The sequence below is a fragment of the Megascapheus bottae genome, chromosome 4, assembly GCF_031878675.1.
Source record: "Megascapheus bottae isolate mThoBot1 chromosome 4, mThoBot2.hap1, whole genome shotgun sequence".
Taxonomy (NCBI): Eukaryota; Metazoa; Chordata; class Mammalia; order Rodentia; family Geomyidae; genus Megascapheus; species Megascapheus bottae.
The window spans coordinates 15727402-15744282 of record NC_143512.1 but is presented as its reverse complement, the minus strand read 5'-3'; the positions used below and the strand labels follow the sequence as shown (position 1 = coordinate 15744282).

The 16881-nt window shown below is 38.7% G+C and overlaps 1 protein-coding gene across 4 annotated transcripts in view; it reads right to left on the bottom strand.

The window, feature by feature from the left end:
• The window catches only part of Epb41l4a (erythrocyte membrane protein band 4.1 like 4A), a 773501-nt gene that overhangs the window by 313811 nt on the left and 442809 nt on the right, over positions 1-16881 (bottom strand). For 3 of the 4 annotated variants that reach the window (XR_016535219.1, XR_016535218.1, XR_016535226.1), the window contains one exon: positions 9092-9263. The gene's annotated coding sequence lies outside the window, so the exon portion shown is untranslated. Of the gene's footprint in view, positions 1-7095; positions 7116-9091; positions 9264-16881 lie in introns of those variants that run through there. The other variant, XR_016535231.1, reaches the window with a different exon arrangement.

The window sequence follows — 16881 nt, the reverse complement described above, 5'->3', positions numbered from 1 at the left end:
GAGGCACATCTACATTGAATACATTTACTTATGTCATGGTTGAAGGTGACAGGGAAGAGTCTTTAGATCATCCTGCTCCCTCACCTGCCAGATGAAGTGCCTCTTATCATTGTAACCTCTTTCCCATTTTTTGAAACATCCCTTAAAATACTTCAATAAATGACAGTAACTCTACTGCTTAAATTGCATCTAAACTTTTTATTTAACTGCCTGAGGAAGCTCAGCTATGATTCTGTTTGGTGTTATAATTTAAAATCAAGTGAGATAACACCTCTATGAATACCTCTATGGGTTGGAGTCATTTGGAAGGAGTGTAGATACAAATGAAATGTGGAACAAAAACTAGAGGTGAGAATTGGTCCCCTTGCGTGTGTTAGGACTTAGTACAAGAGAGGAAGTAACAAAGTGGATGGGGGGGTGGTTAATAGGCTAATCGTCCTTTAGGACACAGAATAAAATGAAGGAGACTAGGGAGCAGTGTAGGAAAGGTTTTTCTCCTACTTCCTGCTTCCCAGGGGAAATCATAAATACTTTCTGAGAAAAGGAATAAGCTGTCCATTTTTACCTACTAATGAAACACCAATTTGTAGACTTAAGCAAATTAGCAAGCACTGTCCTTTATAATGGCTCTTCCCAAAAATCCTCTTACAAAATACTTGACAGTAATCTTCATTCTTTCTACTAGAAATGAATCCTACTTGAAATATGGCTCAAAAAACATGACTCCTAAACCAGGTTCAGGTGCTCATGGCTGTAATCCAAGCTACCCAACAGGCTAAAATCAGAGGATCACAGCGAAAGTCAACCCCAGACAAGAAAATCCATGAGACTCCTATTTCCATTGAACAACCAAAAATCCAGAAGTGGAGGTGTAACTCAAGTGGTACAGTGCCAGCCATTAGCATAAAAGCTGAGAGAAAGTACCTTGGCACTGAGTTCGAACCCCAGTACCACAAAAAAAAATGACATCTAAAAACATGCAAGCACCCTTTGTCCTACTGTCCCACCATTTCTGTGTCCTCCCAAAGACAGATAAACAAACAAGACAAAAAGAAAACAAAACAAAAACACCAACAAACAATAAAACTTCTCATTTCCATTTCCTGGAATTCATTTTGATAAATAGTATTTGATATGCTCAGATGCAATATTGCATCTTTATGTTCCTCTCCTAAAAATATCCTCTTTAGATCTCACTGTGTGTGAATGGCTGGCGATCTGTAAACATTATCATGTCCCAGTGCATTCATCTTACCATTCAGCATTTTTACTTGCACATTTGTAGGCATATTCTAGCTACCACAAATGAGGGAACCATGCAACCTATGTTTCTCTGAGTCATGTAATGTAATCTTTTCCAAGTCATTCGATTTCCTCATGAATGGTACAATACCAGCAGTGGTACTCTCTAGACACTGTGCGGAAAGTAAATGACACCATCTGTGGGTGAGGACTGAAGATGGGAGGGAAAAGCTGGGAGGGTGAGAAGGGTGACATTGTTCAAAAAGGAATGTACCCTTTATCTGACTTATGTAAATGTTAACACCTTTGCATATCATCTTTTTTTTTTTGCCAGTTCTGGGGCTTGAACTCAGGGCCTGAGCACTGTCCTTGGGCTTTCTCAAGGTTAGAGCTCTACCACTTGAGCCACAACACCATTTCTGGCTTTTTCTTTTTCTATGTGTGTAGCACCGAGGAATCGAATTTCGTTCTTCGTGCATGCTAGGCAGGCACTCTACCACTAGGCCAAACTCCCTGCCCCTGTACATCATCTTTATAACAACAATTAAAATGCATGAAAATGAACAAAAATAAAAAAATCAAGCAAACTGATATAGCAAATTCTAAGAGCCTACTAAAAAACATAACTGATTTATTTAGCACTAAATGAAGCAAAATGGGCTTTCAATAGTATTTACGTATTCACCAGCATCCTGTAAGTAATTTTCACTAGATAATGGTAAAAATATGTAATAGCAGCAACATGTGATTCAGAGGAGAAACCAATGGCAATAAAAGCTACTTATAGAGAATCTAAAATAATCTACCTCTTAGTAAATGACTTCTTGGATTAATGCTCTTTTTTTATAATAACTCCAAAGAAGCTCTTTCCTATTTGACTTTCAGAATTATTGCCCAATCTTTCATAATTATTGTTTAAGGATCTCTCTTTACACTTGACTTATAACAAAATTACTGACTACCATGAAACAACAGATATGTATGTAATACCATGCTGAAATCTGGGGATGGAGCATGCATTGCATGTGTGAATAAAATATAGCCATATGATTAATGAGAAAATCTAACTTTCCTATTTACTATTCAAGGCTTTAAAAGAACACTTATCCTATTCCTATTTTAGGCTCCACTTCGTACATATTGCTTCTGTGGTTTGAGTATGGTTTGTCCCCTCTGAAATTCATGTTGAAGTTGAACTTTCACTGAGTAGTATTTAGCAGACAGAAACAACCTTATTGTAGTTTCAGAGGTGGGACCTTTGGGAGTTAATTAGGATTGGATAAGATCAGCACATTGGAGTCACAATAATTGCATACTGGGGGATTTCTAAGAAAGGCAAAAGAAATAGAAACAAAGATAGAAACTACAGAGCATATGTGCGCATATGCACACTTGAGTGTACATACACATTGAAGATAATCATCTATAAGCCATGGAGAGAGGCCTGGAACAGGTCTTAACCTGTGGCCTCAGAAAAAAAACAGCCCTGCTGATACCCCGATTTCAGACTTCTAGTTTCAACTACTATGAGAATAATAACTGTCTGAGCTGGGCATGATGGCTCACGCTTATAATCCTAGCTACTCAGGAGGTTGACATCTGAGGGTAGCAGTTCAAAGCCAGCCTGGGCACTAAAGACCTCTGGGATACTCTTCTCTCAAATTAACCACTAGAAAATGGAAAGTGGTGCTATGGCTCAAAAGATAGAGCTACAGCCTTGAGCTGAAGAGCTCAGGGACAATGCCTGGGCCCAGAGTCCAAACCCCACGACTGACAAAAAAAAAAAAGTCTGTTGCTTCAGCCAACCCTTCTTCAAATAAATATATCCACCAAAAGAAGTGTGTAGAAAGTTTTAAAGATGCCAAAAGGACAGATTGTAAAACAGCAGGAAATGGGAAGTTTATTAAGAGGATATGTGGAAGCCAAAGGTTACCTAATAGTACAGCTGCCACAAATGGCTGGTAAAGGAAAGGATTAATGTTAGGTCCTGCTGAACCATATAGAAGGTGTAAATTAAAGACAATTACCTCACTATTCCTAAGATAAAAAAATAAATAAATGAAAGGGCACTAAAACAGATGAACTTTTTAAAAAATCTGCCATAATCAAAGTATATGAGGGTACTATGTTAAAATAAATACTTCTAACATTTGAACATATATGACATTTAAGTCTTTGAAACTCACATTGGCAAATTTTAACATCCTCATAATACTGAGAAAGTCTGCTTTGCTCTTTGAAAAATCATGCAAAATAAAGATGATTGTAACACAGGGCACAACAATTCAGAGGAAAGAATTTCAAAAAATTAACCAAATCATCAATCATGAGATATATTTCAGTGTCAGTTTTTTAATTATCAAATGCCTTCAAATAAATACTGCTATGTAAATAATAACCTGAAAAAAGTCAGTGATAAAATTTGGCCTATTGCTTCTCATTTATAAAGTAGAAAATACATGGGTTATAGCTATATAATTATCTGAGACACTCAAGTTGAAGTTTGTATCTTCCTGGATAAGACTAACCAGAGATGACACAAGAAAGAGCATAAAATATTCAAGTTTAACTTGTTTTTGCTCTGGTCATCCTCATTGTACTATCCTGCCTATCAGAGCAGTGCAATCTTCCACCTAATGTCTCATGGAAGAAAATACAACTATCTATTATTTATAGTGGATTTAACCATCCATTGTAATTTCATGCTAAGGATCAACTCTCTGCTTGTTTCCTTGCTGGTTGAGTTAATTATTTTTCTCTAAATGCATTATTCACCAAGGTTTGCTATTATTTTTATTAGTTTAAATGCTAAAAGAAAAGAGACAGAACCTACATAAGTGATGGATAAGGTTAAGGACACAAGGACTAATAAGATTGTGTCAGAAGTTACTGCTGGGTGATACATGCATATACTGGAGTAAAGCTTGTGGAAAGGGAAGAGGCATCCTGGAGCAGTTGGCAGGACAACAGGCAGTCTAAATTACATCACTCATTCTGTAGTTCTAACATATGGCAGAGATTAGCTCTCCAAAAACAAACGCAAGTACTCTCAAAAAAAGAAGCTTCCATTCTTAACATTTCAATCCTAGTTGCTGTGAAGTCCAATACAATAAATAATAATAATATACATTATTATACACAATAATAATATGAACTTGTTAAAGATTACTGATTTTACTTAACAATACAAAATATTAAATATTCTTATTTTTGTGCCTTTTGCAGTTTTTAAAGTGATCTGTAGAAACTCAATAGGACAATTTAATTATGTTAAGTAGTAGCAAAATTCTGGAATCTCTGAGTCAGCTAATAACTGTTTTCAGAATGAAGGATACAAATGCTCTAGATTAATAAGCTGGCCTTTGCTCAAAGCATATAAAGCATATCTCTGATTCTGTCATTTTCCAATTAATCTCAATTTCACTACTCCAAAACACGGGAGGAAACTCCTGTAATCTTTGGAAGACCTAATATCTCTCTTATTCTATAGATTTTTAAAAATAATTACCCCAATCCAGAGAGAACCTAAAAGAGAGCAAGGAATAACACACTGTCACGAGTAACCATAACTGGAAATCTGCTATCATGCTTAGGTAAAACCCTTTATCTAGATGTGGGCTCTAGAAGTGGGCTTCTTTTACATTCTCAGGTCCTCTGAATATTGCAAGACAGGAAAAAGCCTTGGACTAAAAACAATTTTTTAAAAAAATCTTTGCAAAGGGCTGGGTATTTAGCTCAGCACAACAGTCCTACAGGGAACATTCTGATACAAATTATAGTAAGAACCGTAGGTAAATTTCTCATTGCCAATCTCTAGGTCTATATCCATATCACATCAGGATGTACTAAGTGTACTTCCCTTCTGTTCCTTGGGTTGAAAACCACCTAAGTTAGCCTTTACCTCTCTGATCTGACTTCACTTACCCTAAATCCTTTTTAAAGTCATCTAACATACCTTGCAGAATATCATTATTGTGTGTGGTGTGTGTGTGTGTGTGTGTGTGTGTGTGTGTGTGTGTGTGTGTGTGTGTGTGTGTGTATGCATGCTGGGGTTTGAACTCTAGGCCTCTTACTCTTGCCTCTCATTTTTTCACTCAAAGTTGACATTCTACTTGAGCCATTTCCATTTCTAGCTTTCTTTTTTTTATTTTTTTATTGTAATTAGTAAAAGGGTTACATGATATTTGCCAGATAGAAGGTGCATTAATTCACATACATTGATACCCTTTCACATGTCTTGGTACCCATTTCCCTCCATTTCTACCTTTCTGCTGATTAACTGGAAAGAAGAATCTCTCAGGATGGCTTATAACCTTGATCCTCAGATCTCATCCTCCTGAGTCATTAGGACTTACATGTGTTATCCACCAGCACATGACTCAGAATGTCACTGTTGTAACTAGTATTCATTTGCCTTTTTCAAGATTTCATTATTTAAGTATTTCTTTGTGAAATTTTTTTTGCCAGTCCTGGGCCTGAGCACTGTCGTTGGACTTTCTCAAGGCTAGAGCTCTACCACTTGAGCCTCAGCACCACTTCCGGCTTTTTTTTAAGTGTGTGGTATCAAGGAATCGAACCTGGGTCTTCATGCATGCTAGGCAAGCACTCTACCACTAGGCCAAACTCCTGGCCCGTGAAATAATTTTTTTAGCCTGTGCAGATGCTTGTAATAAACTTACTCCAGTGGTCCAGAAATTACTAAGACAGGATCCATCAAAAGAATTACACAGCATTTCTCCCTATCCAGACAGTTTTACTTTCCAAGATTTCACAAACCTATAATGCAAAAACCTAAGTGGAAAATCCCAGAAATAGATCACTAATAAATAAATCACTAATCAAAGCTAAGTCTTAAATTATAGCATTCTGATTAGCTTCATTAAATGTCACCATTTTGCTGCTTTCCTAGAATCTGAATCACCCATTTGACCATGGTATCCACCCCACATATACCATAACCTATGTACGAACAGATTGGTTACTTGGTAGCCTGACATTTACACTGTCACAGTGGTTGGGTGATTGTGTTCTGTAAAACTTACCTAGGAGCCCAATACCTCATTATAATGCCTATATATTTACTTCATTTCAACTCATTATGTAGGCATACCATCAAAAGAGGAAGGGTGTATACAATATAGTCAGGTTACACACATACAGATACTGTGGATCAGAAATATTGTAGGCAGAAAATTCATCTGTAATGAATATCAAGTTTTTTCTTTTTTATTGTAGCTCTCTAAACCACAGTATAATAACTATACAGCATTTGCATTTTATTAGGTATAGTAAGTAACCAAGAAATACTTTAAAGTGCATTGGAGTCTCCATGAAATAGGAGCATCTATGGATGTTTGTGTTCTCAAAGGATTCAGGAACCAAACCTCTATGAACACTGAAGAACAATGAGAGACAGACTGAAAACAGACACCGAGGCAGAGGCAGAAGCAGAAGCAGAGGCAACACAGAAAAAGGGACCACATTCATATAGCTCTTACTGCAATATACTTATAACTATTTTATTTTTAGATGCTGTGGTTAATATCTTACTGTTATAAATTAAGCTTTGTTTTAGGTAGTTATATAGGAAAACACAGTATGTACAGAAAATATTTGCTACTATCTGAGGTCTCAAGCATCCACTGGGGGTCTAGGAAAGTCTCTTGGGGATACTAGTGTATTCCACAATTCTCTTATTACCATCTATTTCCTCCACCACTCATGGTGAGTGATGGTCCTTATTTGTGAGCCAGTCAAGATGCAGTGAAATGCAAGATATTCAGGACCTGCTCCCAAAGACAAGCCCCATTCCACTGGACTCAGCATGGAAGATGTGGACCTAGTATCACACTCATCTTGCCAACCCATGAAACCTGAGAATGAGGCCACAGTGAATGATTCAGAGCAGAAATGCAGTGCAAAGTCATGATGAGATCTCTATACTACCACTTTTATTATGCTGTCAGGAGTGACACTGTACATACTCTGAGAAGAAGTTCCTGGATATTTCCCAATAGTTCCAATAGTGTCTAACACAGTTCTAATACTGCTCTAACAAACGAGGGAGAGAGATTGTATATAGAGATTCCCTTCTTGAATACTTGTTTGTTAAACATGTCATTTGAAATATGATGTAAAAATCAATGTTAATAAATTCTTTAATAAAAAATGGATCTAAAATAAAAGATTGCCACCATAAAAAGGGAGGACAAGAGAAAACTAGGGAAGTAATAAACAGGTCTTTGTTCCACATTCTGTTCCTACTACCAGATGAGGAAGTATATAATCTAGAAGGTATATATTGTATTTCCTTTCCGGTGGCTCAAGGATTTTAACAAACTTTTTCTGTCCCTACACACAGTGTACTTTTTCATATGCTAGTCAACTGAAGATTTAAGGAAGTTTCTTTGTAAAGAAAGTTTTACCCTAACTTTCACAGAGTTTCATTAAGCGTTCATTTCATGGCTATCTGACATGAAGGTCTCCCTGTATGACTGTGTTGCAAGAACTATGGTCAGAGGAAAAGAGAGATTATGATTCAAGAGTCTGTATCAGATTGATACATTTCCTGGGGAAAATGTTCTACTGTAGCGGGATTTGAGCACATCTCAGAGGAATGCCCCAAGTGCTACTACAACAAACATGACTCACATTTGCCTCAGCAACACGATGCCAGGCTCTGGTCTTCACAAAGTGTCATAAAATCGATGGGGGTTACAGAGAATTCCTAATGCCAGCATGAAAATGTATAAACTTTTATATTATATTCTTATAAAAATTTACCCTGAGCCTCATTGTAGTTTCCACTGAGGCAAGTAAGAGTAAGGACCTGTTGGTCCCCGTGTCTGGAACTAGAGCACGACCTCAGAGAACCATCATGACCTCAGATACATTTACATTGTAGGCATACTGATACCCAAGCATTATTCGGGCTAAAGGATTCCTTCCTCCTCTAGCTTGGCACTGGAGAAGTGGTAGAGATAGCCACCTGACTGGAAGGGGCCATGGAGCTCACTCACTGGGAAGAGCGTGTTGGTGGAGACCTGTATCCATCAATGGCCATAGGCCAACTGGGACAATGTGGATGTAGGGAGCACCGCATGGGAACATTGCTGCTTCAGGTCCCCAGGTTCCCCTTGTGTTTGGAAAGAGCTGAGAGGTCATCCATGGACCCACTGGGTGACATTGACTAGAGAAGACATTCCTCCAAGAGGACATCCAAGCAACCGGGCTCAGAAATCCTGTCTACAAGCTACCAGAGGCTCAGCTAATTCTGCCTCTTCACTCTCCAGTCTAGGAAAATTTTTTCTAATCTTAGGGAAATCCCAGTTCTCCTCCGAGCTTCTAATTATTCCTTTCATCCCTCAAATACTTGTAGTCCTCTAAAGACTTAGAATTTTGGAACACAATTCTGGAGACGCTTTCTACATTAACACTTCCTTTTCCTGAGGTGATGAGTTCAGAATTGTCCATCTGTTCCAATGGGGAGAGGAAAGGGTTGCCAAAGGAACAGAAAATAAGCAACTGTATTAGTATAGTATCTCAACTATATTACTCCACCACCTTCTCCTGTGGAATTAAATGTTTACATCAATTCAAAGAAATTTTACTTAGCATCCAGGTGTTACTTCTCACCATACTTTCCTTCCAAATATACCTGCACCCCAGGCAGAGACCTGAGTCTAAACTCTAATTAGATACATAAAGCAGCCCCCAATGACAGGAGTAAGGATCTACAGAGATGACGGCAAATAACTGGGTCCAGGTGAGTTCTTCCCCTCAGAATGCCCATCTGGGGCTACTCATGAAATTCTCCCACAACCAATCACCAATGGCCCTTCAGACTCACCCATTATTCACTGCACAAAGAGGAGGCCTTGAATGACTCCCTGTGTGGGACAGGAGAAGAATTGTTGCTGACGTTAATCAGAAAGCAAGCGATGGGAACAGAGTTCCTGGTCTGAATCTCCATCCTAACGTCTATCCTGAAATCTGTGACACTGGAACCAAGCTTCAGAGATCTGCAAAAACAAGGAGAATTGGAACTTACAGGGACCATACTCATAAATAAACTGATTTGTTTGATTTTTCTATCTGTTTATTTTGCTGGGACTAGAACCCAGGGCCTCACACATGGGAAGTGCATGCTCCACTACTGCACTCCTCGTCTAGCTCCTAGGCCTAGACTCTTGAAGGTGTCCATGTCTCCGTGTGTCTGGTTTTCTCTTTTCTGGGATGTTGTTCTAGGAACCTAATGAGTCAGGTATTCCTCCAGTGATTTTTCCTAGGTGAAAGTTGTCACTAAAATGTTATTTTCTTCAAGATGATTGGGAGGAGGTGAGGGGAGGAAAGTGGGGACAAAAACATGAGAAGGGGTATCAATGTGTGAGTAGTAATGCACCTACTACCTGGCGAATGTAACTGTAACCCCTCTATACATTATCCCAACAATAAAAAATAAAATAAAATATTTAGCCAAAAAAGAATATATGGAAACAAGGGGTTTATCTTGTGTGATTGTTGTTCTTAATGTACTATGTTATTTCTCTTCTTTTCTACCCTTATGGCTAATCTCATGTTGTTACTGTAACTGACTTTGTTACCTGGTATATTGAATATATGTTTAATTGTTTATTTGAAATAGGGAAGGGAAGGGGGGAAACAAGATGATTGCGAGGAGGTGGGAGGAGGGAAAATGGGACAAAAACCTGAGAAGGGGTATCAATGTACGAGAAGTAATGTACCCACTACCTGATGAATGTAACTGTAACCCCTCTATACATTATCCTGACAGTGAAATTTTTAAAGGAATGAAAAAACTGTTATTTTCTTATAAGTGTAATAAAATGGGAAATGTGCTTTTGCTTCTCCAGAGTCTTAATGCATCATCTTCATGCTTTCCTAAGGTTGAGAGTAATCTTATCTCCTTCCTCAAAAGAATGGCCACTGGCTGTGGCCCAGGCCACTGCACGAATTCATAGCACATTAAGAGGATGTCCTTTTGGCAGGACTCCAGGATCTTCCTGTCAGGGGAGCTGCCATATAAGCTGCCTAAGTGAAGGCATCTGAGAAGGATGACTGGGTAAGTGCCCAGCTGTGCTGTCTGGCAGGGCCTGAACTGCTGCTGGGATCAGTCCCTTCTTCTGCAAATGGAAAGTCCATTCTAAATTCAGAAGCAGAGAAAGATACTTGAAAATCATATTCCATGTGCCTTCCTTGAAACCTGCCTTCCTGGTACGTGTAGAACTCAAATGCATTCATGGGCTCTCCTGAAGTTGCCTTGCCCTCTCTTCCTTCTGCTCACTGCCCCCAGGCTGCATATTTGTTGAACCACTTCCACCTGACCTCACCACAATCCAATGGCTTCCCTAAGAGCACTCACTGGTCCTTCACAAGCAACACCTGTATCTTATCACACGCACAAATCCTAGAGTGCAGTGGTTATGGATATGAGGCTCATAGACATGCTGCACAAGCAGTCTCCATAAACTCCAGAAACCTGGTGACAGGAAGCAGGACCTAAATATGCATAGACAATTGTTCCCCAAAAAGCTCACATAGCCCACATCCTGCATTCTAAATGTCATATCTGCCTGGAAACTTCCTATCATGTATTCCTGGAAGAGTGAATGAAGACATTCAAGAAAAATATAAACATGTAAATTACCAATAAGAAGAATAAGGGAGAAACCATGTCGTTAAGTGACAACATATCCAACATTATTAGAAATAAAGCATTCAATCCATCCGCAGATTGTTTTGATGCGACCCACTTCATTTTTTCCCTTTGCCATTCCAATTACCTGAAGCAATTTGATGTGTCTGACAAGTACTGCATGTGGTAGGTGGCCTGTAAAATAACCCTCCATGATTCTTGCCTCCTCACACTCATCCCTTTTATAATCCTCTTTCTTTGAGTGTAGGCTGAACTAGTGACTCACTTGTGACAAATATAAAGTGACAAAAGTGATAAGATGTCATGTCCATCATTTGGTTACAAAATGACTATGATTTCCCTTTGGGGTACATCTTTCCCTCTCATTCTAAGAGAAGCCAACTGTCATGAGCTCTTCTTTGAAGAGATTTACATAGCAATGAACTAAATGATGTATCTGTACCCAGTGAGGTTCTGAGGGCTACCACTAGCCATGTGTGTGATCCTGGAAGAAGATTTTTCCCTATAAAGAAGTGAAATACAATAGCAAAGAGATGGAAACTACTCAGATGCCCCAGTACAGATGAATGGATACAAAAAATGTCAGATACACACACACACACACACACACACACACACACACACACACACACACACACACACACACAATGGAATTCAACATAACCAACAGACAAGATAAAATAATGGCATTCACTGGGAAGTGGATGAAACTAGAGCAAATCAAATCATGTTGAACGAGGTAAGTCAAGACCAAAGGAACAAAAGGTGAATGGTCTCCTTGATAGGTAGATATGAGATCCAAACAGTACAAGAGCAATGTCTCAATATTCAGGCACCCAAGGTCATTGACACAGTCTTGGAGATAAAAGTATAACTACACAGACATATAAATCTATGATTGGGTTTATACTTTATATACAGAACGTTATATTGATCAATATGTATCCATGACATACAAACTCTCAGCTTAATTTTAATTATGATCTAAAATTTATGTGTCAGTGATAGCATATAGAGATTCCTTTCTTGAATACTTGTTTGTTAAACATGATATTTGAGATATGATGTAAAAAAATCAATGCTAATAAAATCTTTTAAAATAAAAAATGAATTGAAATAATTACAGTTCTTACTGTTACCTTCATGGCAGAATTGTGTGGGACCCAATAAGCCGGAGGTATCCAGTAAGCCATACACAGCTTCTAGAACTATGAAAACTAAAAAACCATGTTTACTATTATAAACCATTGACTTTGGGAGCAATTTATTACAGAGTAATAGGTTATTAATAAGTTGGAGAACAGAACGAAAATTAAACCAATACTATATTACAAAAACAAGGATTGGGATGTAGCTCAAGGACCAAGCACTTGCCTACCAAGTGCAACATCCTGGGCTCAATAACCAGTACCAAAAAAGAAAAGTAAAAAAATAAATAAATAAAACACAAGTGACATAAAAACTGTAACAATTTGAGCATCTAAATAATATTGTAATAGATCATTGGATTATGCTAAATGTATTATATTATAAATATGCATACATTGATAGTAGCAAATTATGAACAGAAAGAGAGAAAGAAAGGAAACAAAAGGAGAGAAGGCAGAAAAATAAAGACAACTTTCTTACAAAAAAGGTCCATATAATATGCTGAGTATGCATGCATACACATGCTGACCATAAGCTTAATACTTTCTTACTTTACTGAATATCAGCTGCACTTAGAGTTGGTTTCGAGCAATGGAGTATAAAAAGAGTAGATAGTACCTTTAGAGTGGATAAACTTGAAAACATGCTCTTATCTCAGTAATTGAAGTTAAGATCACTGATGATAAATCATGGAGATCATTCTTTACTTTGGTATAGTAACAAGGGCACTTTCTGGTATTTGTCTCCCTAATTGAATTCCAATCAAATTATGAAAAAAGGGGCAGAGGAAACAAGGGTCACTGTGCAATGTACCTCAAGACTATCAATGCCGTGACAAACAGAAAGCCTGGGAAACTCATTGGTGGAGACTATAGACAATCACAACCAAGCACTGGTTGATACCTTGAAATAGATCCAAGAACCAAAGAAGGACATCAGTAGAAAGACCACTCCCTCCCCTCTCCAGGGCTTCCTCTTCTACATGTGTCTAATGTGGATGCTTGATATTTTCTTAAGGCTGTCTGGGATAATTTAGAATAATCACATTCTGAGATTCTTAACCTATTTCAGTACAACAATTCTTTTGCCAAGTAAGGTCTTAGTCGTGGATTCTGGCGATTAGGCTGTGGGCACTTCCAAGGCCTCTGTCCAGCCCACTACAGATGTTAAGAGGAAGGAGAGATGCATGAAGCATCAATTGGGAATGTGCTCTACTGTCTTTCAAAATTGTTCCGACCATCTGTTATACCCAAATAAAAACGATGTTTCTAAAAAGCAAGATAATTAAGCGAAGTTGGCCTGGGGCCAATCAGAGAAATTCAGAGATTCAAGTACTATAGGGAAAAAGCCACAGCCAGCTTTCCTTTCATGGACAGCAAAAGTAAGAGATCTTATCATAAAAAAAAAAGAAATCTTATCATACAGCAATTTGTAAAGAATAACACTTGAATTCACTAACAAGACTCCAGAAGGCACCTAGATTATATTTTGGTTTTGGAAACATGTCCAAGCCATTGCTCTTATTTGGATAAGTGTTCCCCAAAGACCCATGAGTTAAAATCTTGGCCCCTAGCCTGCCTGTGGAACCTAAGAGAGCAGAAACTCCTGAAAAGCCTTCTCATCATTGGCTGTATGTTCCTCAAGGAGACTTTGAGACTACAGTCTCTTCTTCTTCCTCTTTTCACCATGAGGTGAATGGTTATGCCTCATGCTGCTGCTGCCATGCCCCAAACAATGAGACCAACCAATCATGTACTCACATCTCCAAAACTGTGAGCGAAAATAACCTTTATCTTTATAAGCTGATTGTCTCCAATATTTGTTACAGTAACTGAAAAATTGCTAACACAACCACCAAAGGTAGGAAACCTTTCCAAATAACCAGTCTTTAAAAACTCTTTAGCTACAACTTGAAAATAAAAATGTAGTATTCTTTAATGATTGTTTTTTTCTTCTCCTCTATAAATATAAATTTAGAAGGCTTTGGCCAATCACTGCAAAAAAAAAGTATTTGCAGACTTAGTGATTCTTTGGTTATCTCTGAATTCTTGACACATCATAGTAAAATTCCAACCATTACATAATTTCCTCTAATTTATTTAGTGCACTGGACAAAACTGTAAGTGAAATTGGTTCCAGTGGCTGGTAGTAAACAAGGGAATTCCTGCAGCTCATATCTGTGATTAAATGGGCTTGTCCTTACTTGAGCTGGGGAAGGGAGATTTCAGAATTTACTTTCTTCTTACCTAATGGTTATCAATCTGGTGTCTTCTAATTTCCTTGACTTTTTTCTTTAATATTATAAAATGACATCTATAATTGTAATCGTCTGTATTGATAAGTGATTTGGGGATTTTACTCTGGTGGTTAGAATACTATATACCTTTCTGATAGCAGAAAGAATGGGTGTTTGATGACATGTAGTCTAGGAATGTCAGCACTACCACCCTATACTAAAGGCTCAATGAAAGGCCCAACTTCTCTGTACAGGTTCTCCTCTACCAGAATGCATATGGAAACTAGCAGTAAAGAGGGGACTAAAGTGATTCTACAATACTCCTTGTAAGAATGCACAATCTTTTAAAATAAATCACTTAAATCCCCCAGGAGAGTTTAAACCTAGACTGGTTCTGAAGGGTGAGGAATATACTGAAGCTCTTCCCATCCCCATGCTTCCACACCCCACACTCCAAATCAGCACCTCTGCAGGTGCTCAAGGCAACGTCTTTACCCATATGGTGAAAGGATATGAAAATGGGAGACAATGAGGCATTTTAAAACAATATAGGAGCTAAGGGTATAATTCAGTTCTGAAGTATGTGTTTCCCATGTCAAGGCCCTGGGATCAGTTTTCAGCATACACACATGCAATCATGCGCGCACACCCCCCGCCCCCCCCCCACAAACACTAATATCACCTTTTCCACCATAGGTAGCTTGAAAGTCACAATCTACTTTCCTTAACAACCACCTCCTTGTCTCATTTAAACATTTGAACACCTCTTTCTGATGCTTACGTCCCAAAGGTAAGTCTTCAGACATCTCACCTTAAACAAATGATCTTTGAGATGTTCCCAAGTGCTCAATTCTACTTGCCAACTTTTACCTTCTAAGAGAAGATCCTACTTAACTAAAAGGAAAATTCCTGGAAGCTGCTTTCTTGGTACCCACTGTAACTTTTTATTTCTGGTCCTGGGACTAGAACTCTGAGTCTTGGAGCTGTCTCTGAGCTTTATTCTGGTCAAGTCTAGTGATCTGCCACTTGGGTCACAGCTCCACTTATTCTTTTTCTGTGATTGACTGGAAATAAGTCTCAGGGACTTTCCTGTGAGGAAATCGCAATCCTCAGATCTCAGCCTACCAACTAGTTGGGATTATAGGCATGAGCCACTGTTACCGGCCTTTCGCTATAACTTTTTGTGCCCTTCTGACTTTCCTTTCTACCCAAAAATCTATGTATGTTTGTATTTTGGTCCTAAGGTTGTCTGTGTTACCCACAAATAACTTGAAGATTAATCTAGAAGAATGTACACAACAGTGTTAGCACTGGTGAGCCAAGGATGACAGAGAAATTTGAGCTAAATTGTTTTAGAAGTGACAAAATGATTTTGACTGAGGTTCCATTAAGACTTGCAATGTAGTTCCTGGCTTTGTGGGCCTTGGCTCTGGGCTCTGTTACACTTGCTCTGCTTCTTTGCAATGACTTGGAGAAGGCTTGCTCTGGAATGAGCCTAGAGCCTTGCCCACGGGCTGTCAAGGTTCTCAGTGGAAGCCACTGCCATGGCTGCTTCCTTAGGATCCCGGGAGTGAGGCTGAACGCCATATTTCTTTCCTCTGCTTGTAGACAACATTCTTCCTCATCTACAGATTCCACCTCTCCCCAGCTTCCAACTTCCTGTTGGCATGTGCACAAAAGAATCATTTCTTTCCTTCCTATATTGCTGACAAGTTAACTAGGTACTCCATGTTACTTTATCTGCCTTTCTAAAATAACACCTGGTATTTCTCCTTATAACTATGATACAGATGGAATTGGGAACCTTGGTTTTGTTGTGGATCTCAATAAGACTCAACTTGCTTATGTAGTGTTAGCCAAGCATGCCCCATTTGTGGACAGTGAAGATCTTTATTATAACAAAGGACACTCAGAATAACTCCAAGGTTATTTAAAAATAATCTAAGGATAAGAATTTGGAGGCTAATTCGATTGTGACACGTGGACCACATGGATCTATTGTCAAGTCTTGAGAAAAAGGTTGAAGAACAGTGAATTTTCAGTCAGAAGAATAACTCTCGAATCCAGTCTCTGCTGCTTTGTAACTGAATGACCTTCAATGAAGTTTGTGCATTAATAGATGAGTTATCCCATGCCTTCCTGCATCTGTTCACTTCAGGTTTCAGCTCCTCCCATTAAGAACAAGATTACTGCCTGTAATCCTAGCACCCTGGATACAGAGACCAGAGGATCACAGGTTCAAGGCCCAGGCCACAGGCCTTCTATCAAAACAAAAACAAAATGCAAACAAACAAAAACCCACCAAAAACAAAGATTCCCATTCCTTCAACTGAAACAAAAAGAATAGTGCAGAAGGACTGATGTGTCAAGAACAAGTGTGAACCTTCAGAGAACTTGCAGCCCTCCATCACTCACTCTCAGTCTCACTTACAACGTTCATGTGACCGAGCCAGGGCTAGCCTGATGGTAATGCATGGCCAGTCACTTCTGTGCATCCTGCCACTAAGACCAGTAAACTCCAGGCCTCTGAGTGAGGCTGCCCTAGACTGGTCAGCTCTGAGAAACCCAACAACACACT